This window comes from Myotis davidii, unplaced genomic scaffold, assembly GCF_000327345.1.
Source record: "Myotis davidii unplaced genomic scaffold, ASM32734v1 scaffold993, whole genome shotgun sequence".
NCBI classification, from domain to species: Eukaryota; Metazoa; Chordata; class Mammalia; order Chiroptera; family Vespertilionidae; genus Myotis; species Myotis davidii.
In genome coordinates, this window is record NW_006285483.1 from 157,078 (window position 1) to 164,018 (window position 6,941).

Below are 6,941 nucleotides of genomic sequence, written 5' to 3' on the forward strand. Positions count from 1 at the left end.
TTTTAATCCACTCATCTGCTGATGGGCACTTAGGCTGTTTCCAAATCTTAGCTATGGTGAATTGTGCTGCTATGATCATAGGGGTGCATATATCCTTTCTGATTGGCGTTTCTGGTTTCTTGGGATATATTCCTAGTAGTGGGATCACTGGGTCAAATGGGAGTTCCATTTTTAGTTTTTTGAGGTAGCTCCATACTGTTCTCCACAGTGGCTGCACCAGTCTGCATTCCCACCAAAAAAAAAGTACTGTTATATAAAATCATGATCAACTTCTCCACTTACAAAAAAAATATTGACAAAGGCTAATGTAATTAATTCCTTAAGCTTTAATTTTCTCATCTGCAAAGCAGGGATAAGTACCAATACCTCACCTAGAATTGTGAGAATTATAAAAAATAATAAATGCAATGGACTATAAGCAAGGTGCTGAAACAGAGAGAATTCAATAAACTTAATGCAATTATTTTGTTGCTGGCAACTGTGATCCATTCATCATCTTTTCCGGTGAAGAAAAAATAAATACTGTTCACACCCTTGACTCTTTTCTTGCTCTTTCTTCCATGATGCCAGTATTCCTGCACCTTGCTCACCCACACGGAAATATGCCAGCACACACCTGCCTCAAGAATGCTGAACTTTCTCTTCTTTTTCCTGGGCGTAAATGCCCAGTTATGCCCTAGTCATCTATCTTCTCTACTTTTTTAGAAATATTCATTCTCAAATATTTTTCAATCAGAAAGATATTAAGCTACATCATGCTCTAGGTCCCTACCTGATTTATTTTCAAAGCACTTAACAAAAAGAAGTTAAGTTAATCTCATATTATACACATTCTAGTCATTTATTTGTCTCAGTGCATTCAAATGACTCAAACTCCATGACACAAAAAGACTTGTATGAGAATGTTCACAACAGATTTATTCATAATACCTCAAAACTATACTCAACCCAAATTCCACCAACAGAAAAATGAATAATTTAGTATATTAATAGAATGGAATACTGCTCTACAATAAACAGGAAAGATACATTAATACACACAACATCATCAAGAACAGGGAAAACGGCCTAACTAATCAGTTTGGCTCTGTGGACAGAGCACTGACCTGCGGTCTCAAGGGTCCCAGGTTTTATTCCGGTCAATGGCAAGTACCTTGGTTGCGGGCACATCCCCAGTGGGAAGTGTCTGCAGGAGGCAGCTGATCAATGTTTCTCTCTCATCAATGTTTCTAACTCTTTATCCCTCTCCCTTCCTCTCTGTAAAAAATCAATAAAATATATTTTTTTTATAAAACAGGAAAAACTACTTCCTCTAAAGTAAAGAAATAAGATAGTACATGCCACTGGAGTAGATGATTTATAACCTAATTCTGAAGGTTAAGTGCCACATCTGTAAAATGGAGATTTTACCTAACTTGCACATAGCAAATGATTAATAAATGGTAGCTATTACAATAAAGTAAAATAAAATGAAGGCATTCTGGAGAACTGATGTAAAAAGATTACTGAAATCACACAAATCTTTAACGATAAATTAAACATAGCAGTAACAATTATGAGCGGCTCTCAATGCTCTAAGTTATTTGAAAGGATGTAGCACATAAACTGAAATAGAATTAAAATCATCCCTCCTCAGCAGTAATTTCTGGACTGCTCAGAAAACTAGTACACATGAAATAGGAAGAAAAGTAAACGATAGGCATTAGATTCTCTCTTGAAGCACCCAAAAAGTTCATAGAGATCATCTTTGCTTGGTTGATCAGAAAGTTTTCACAAAGAATGCCAAACTGGAATTAAGATTTAAAGGATAAGAACATTTGGGTGAGGAGAGGGAAAAAATAAAACATAAAGACAAGAAAATACAGCCCTGCTGGGTTGGCTCAGTGGTTGCATGTTAACCTATGAACCAGAAGGTCATGGTTCCATTCCCAGTCGGGGCACATGCCGGGGTTGTGGGCTCGATCCCCAGTAGGGGGCATGCAGGATGCAGCGGATCAATGATTCTCATCACTGAAGTTTCTATTTCTCTCTACCTTTTCCTTCCTCTCTGAAATCAATAAAAATATTTTAAAAAAAAAGAAAATACAAATGTCTAGTACAACTGCAGAAAGGCATATTCAGTTGACTAACAGATTCTTGTATATGCCCTCACCTGTGATAGAACCTGAAACCTTGGCGAATTGGGACAACGCTCCAACCAACTGAGCCATCTGGCTAGGCAGCTCACTATAAACTTTGTTGTTGTTGTTGTTGTTGTTCCTAAGATTTATTCAAGAACTAATACAATGTGCCAGATAAATGAGTTTTAATCCTCATCTTCCTCCCCTTCTTCATTCTGCTTAATTAGGAAGTAAAGCAATTCCTAACTCTCTTGGCTATTAACAACTACGAGCAACAAATTATGTTGATTATTCTTCTTCAAATATTTCTTGGTGAGATCTTTCAAATACCTTTTGGGAAAAGGCACCGTGAAGTTACAGTGATCTTGCTCTTGCTTCTTTCAAGGTTACAACCCCTCTACTGAGATTATCAGCTTTTTCAATAACTTTTATTCTCTTCTAAGAAATTGCTCAAAATTGGCAATTTCAACATCTACTGGATGGGTGCAGTTAAGGGTAAACTTCAGAATCTGCTTCTCTTTTTTTTTTTTCAACCTCCCTTTGCCACATCTTTTTCACAGGTGCCATGGTGGCAGCGGAGGCAGTAAAAGTTCACTGTAAACATCTTAATTCTCATTTGTGATTTCCATTTCTGACCCAGTAAAAAACTCCATATTCTGTTTCCCTTGCTTGCGTCTTTTTCGTCTCCACATAGGGCACTGAGTACAAAGAATTCGACCATTAATAATCCCTTGCTTCATTTCTCTTCAATGGTGTAGACCTCTTGTTTATATTTTAATCATATAATAAACACCTATGGACTCATCACCGAAGATGAGAAAACATGACCAACACTTTTCATTTACTTACATGTTCATACATCATAAACCCTGTCCCTACATTTTGTGCTTCTCACTCCTTTGCAGACACATAGTTGTATTGTTATTTTTCACATACATTTTAAAATAAGGGTTTTCTGGTTGTTTCTGTTAAATAAAAAGGTATATAAATTCTCTTGGGTTCAAATAAAATTCTCTCCATATTCCACAAGTGAAAACTCCAAACCCATATATTAAAGTAAACCCATATATACATAAAACGTGCAAGACGCAGTAACAGCAACAAATTGGAAAATTTCAATGAAACTAGGTTAAAAAGTAGGTGCCAAGAAGATATTTCAAATGATAACAACTGAGGCCCAATCCTCTTGCTTTTAAGACTAAAAGAATCACAAGCAAAAGGGGAGAAAAAAACAAGATGCCATTCTCTGAAAGGCAAGAATCATAGTAGTCCCTTGATGATAGTCAGAGGGGAGGGAAAGTTTAAGCCTTCTTTACCTATTCATGAGATCAAAAGAAATAAAGGAATCCCTTGGTGTTTTTATCATTTTCTTTTGCAACTACATCTGGCACCAGACAGAAAACAGCACAATTAAAGCTATAATACCTCTTGAAATTCTTCTATAATGCTTGCACCTTTTAAAGGATCCGTGATTCAACTTCTCCAAAGTACCTTAGATTTTAAACTACCCTACAAAATCCATTACCAATTTATTTGTTTTCTTTATTTACAAAAATTCATATGAAACTACCCAAAACTTATAATCAAAGCACATTGTTGAACTTCTGCATCCAGCCATAATGGATGAACAGGGATTGGATTTACCCTCCTGCTAGAAAATGTAAGAAACAGATCAAATGTATGAAAACAGTTTCCAGACACAGAACAGCAGGTAGTATGGGACAGTGATCCTTGAGACAAGGGTAACAATTGATATGAGCCCTATGAATGCCTCAACATACTTCTCATTTACTTAAGTATTGTCAATGGCTGCTTCTGCGCTATAATGACAGAGGTGAATAGTTGTGACAGATGCCCACAAGCCTAAAATATCTCCACCTGGCCCTTTCAGAATATGTTTTCACACCCCTGCCTTAGACTAAAGGCTGTTCTAGACATACCAAACAAAAAGCCAAGTAATTTAAATGTACCCCAGAACAAACACCAACAATATTTAAAGGAATACAAAACAGCAACCCTGAGCAACATTAAATTCACAATGTGTAGCACTCAAACAAATATTTCAAGCATGTAAGTACGCAATGCAATTTGACCCATATTAATGAGACAAATCAATCAACAGAACAGTGTGACATTTACACTACTATGAAAAGCATACTCCATTTATTCAAGAAGGTAGAGGAAAGTGCAAGCATTTTAACAAGACATTGGGGGGAAAAAGAACAAAAAACCAAGACAATGGCGATCTCTCCATATACATGCATGCACATGAGTACGTGCACAACTTCTAAAAATGGAAAATACAGTGTTTAAAATGAAAAATACATTGTATAGGTAAATGATATATTAGATTCTGCAGAAGAAAATTAGAAAACATGAAGAAGCAACTATAGAAACTACTGGAAACACAAATGGGGAAGAAGACTGGAAAAATATGGACATATATAAATTTTAAAATGTCACACCAATAAATTAAATTTTTAAAAATATTTTAATGAACAGAATATTAGTGAGTTGTGAATGAGAATCAAGTGGGCTAAAATACATGTAAAGAAGGAAAAAGATATTTGAATATACCCTGAGAAAGACACTGTCAAGAGAGTAAGACAAGCGAAGGCTGGGAAAAACTATTTCTAAAATATATATATATCTATATATTAAAAGTCTGTTGTCTAAAACATACAAAGAGGCCCTGGCCAGGTAGCTCAGTTGGTTAGAGTGTCGAACCCACATGCCAAGGTTGCAGGTTTGATTCCCGGTCAGGACACATACAAGAAACAACCAATGAATACATAAATAAGTGAAACAAATATCTCTCTGGCTCTCCCTTCCGTTTTCTAAGCATGTACTTGGTGAGGATTTTTTTTTTAAGGTATGATTTTGATAATTTCATGTATAATTTCAGATGGCTGTTCTCATTTTTTTATTTGACAACCTAAGGGGAAAAAATAGACAGGTATTGCATGTTTTAAAAATTCTTGTTGCACACTTGTTAAAAAAAAAAAAATCACTGAGCTAGCAGAATGTCTAAAATCTCTAACACCGACAACAAAAAAATGAATCAATTGTACAAAGAAGACTTTATCATCCTAAATGATTTTGTTCCCGACAACAGAATGGTAAAATTTATAAAGCAAACACTGAAAAAAGGTTACAAGAATACACATTTGGGATATTTGAATAACTATCTATCTATATCCTATCTAATAAAAGAGAAACATGCAAATTGACCATAACCCCGACACCCTTCCCATTGGCTAATCAGCAGAATATGCAAATTAACAGCCAACCAAGATGGTGGCCGGCAGCCAGGCAGCTGAAGCGAACAGAAGGTTTGCTTGCTCCAGGGACGGAAGAAGCCAACGTTCCCCGCCTGCCACTGTCGGGCTCTAAGCTTGCACTCTAAGCAACTATGTTGCAATTATAGAACCTAAACAAGCTCCAGAGACCTGCTTGCAGCCAGCTTCAGCCTCAGAGCTTAGAGCTGCAGTGATGGCAACAGAGTTTCAATTATAGAATCCAAACAAACCTAGAAACCTGCTTTCAGTCAGCTTTGGCCTCGGAGCTTAGAGCTGCTGTGATGGCAACAGTTTCAATTATAGAAGCCAAACAGACCCAGAAACTGCTTTCAGCCCTCAGAGCTCTGCCATCCGGGCCCCACGTGCAGCCCTGGGCAATGGGGCATAAGCCCCACCCCCAGTCGGGACCCTTTTGTGCCACCTGAGCCCCCAGCTGGGACCCCCGTGCCGCCTAAGCCCCGCACTGCTAAGCCCCACCCCTAGCTGGGACCCTATGACTACTGGAGAGCAGAAAAGTGCCACTGGGCCCTGGGTCGCTGTGGTGATCTGGCCATCGTTGGGTAGAAAAGTGCGGTCTATAGGCAGCCCCCAGCTGCACCTGATCCGGGAGCAGGAAAGCAAACCCAGCCTGAGGGCAGCCCCCAGCTGGGCCTGATCCGGGTGGAGGAAAGCAAGCCCAGCCTGCGGGCAGCCCCAAGCTGGGCCTGATACGAGAGCAGGAAAGCCCAGCCTGCAGGCAGCTCCAAGCTGGGCCTGCTCCCCGGTTGCCATGGAGACCTGGGAGCGGGAAAGCCCAGGCTGTGGTCAGCCTCCAGCTGGGCCTGCTCCCCAGTCGCCATGGCGATGCGGGAGCAGGAAAGCCCAGCTTGCAAGCAGCACCCCCATCCTGGCCATAGCTCAAGGGAGAGTACAACATGCAGTGGAGGCCAGGAGCCTGAGAGATCAACACAGAGGGGCTTCTGATCCAAGCCTCCATGGTGTGGCTGGGGGCAGGCCCCCAACAGACACACACACACACACACACACACACACACACACACACACCCAGTGCCTCATCTGTGCCCGGGGGGCAGGCCCCCAGCAGACAGACAGACACACACACACACACACACACACACAGTGCCTGCTCTGAGCCTCCAATGTGGCTGGGGGCAGACCCCCAGTGGGGACACACACACACACACACACACATGCACACGGCAGCTGCTTCAAGCCTATGTAGCACAGCTGGGGGCAGGCCCTAGCAGACACAGACACACACACATATACATACACAGACACGGAACGCCTGCTTCAAGCCTCTGCTGCCAGACTGTGGCCATCAGTAGGACATCCACTGAGGGCTCCCAGACTGTGAGAGGGCTCCCAGGCTGGGCTGAGGGAACCCCCCCCCCCATGCACAAATTTCGTGCATGGGGCCTCTAGTCTACACTAATAAAAGAGAAACATGCAAATTGGTGTCACTCTGCTACATCCTCCAGCCAATCAATGTGGCTATGCAAATCAACCCAACAAAGATGGC

The 6,941-nt window shown here is 40.6% G+C and overlaps 1 protein-coding gene and 1 pseudogene across 1 annotated transcript in view; both read right to left on the reverse strand.

Annotated features, from left to right (window-relative positions):
• The window catches only part of LOC102752803 (breast carcinoma-amplified sequence 3), a 198,020-nt gene that overhangs the window by 137,700 nt on the left and 53,379 nt on the right, over positions 1-6,941 (reverse strand). The window lies entirely within an intron of this gene.
• On the reverse strand, positions 2,254-2,865 carry LOC102762698 (annotated as a pseudogene).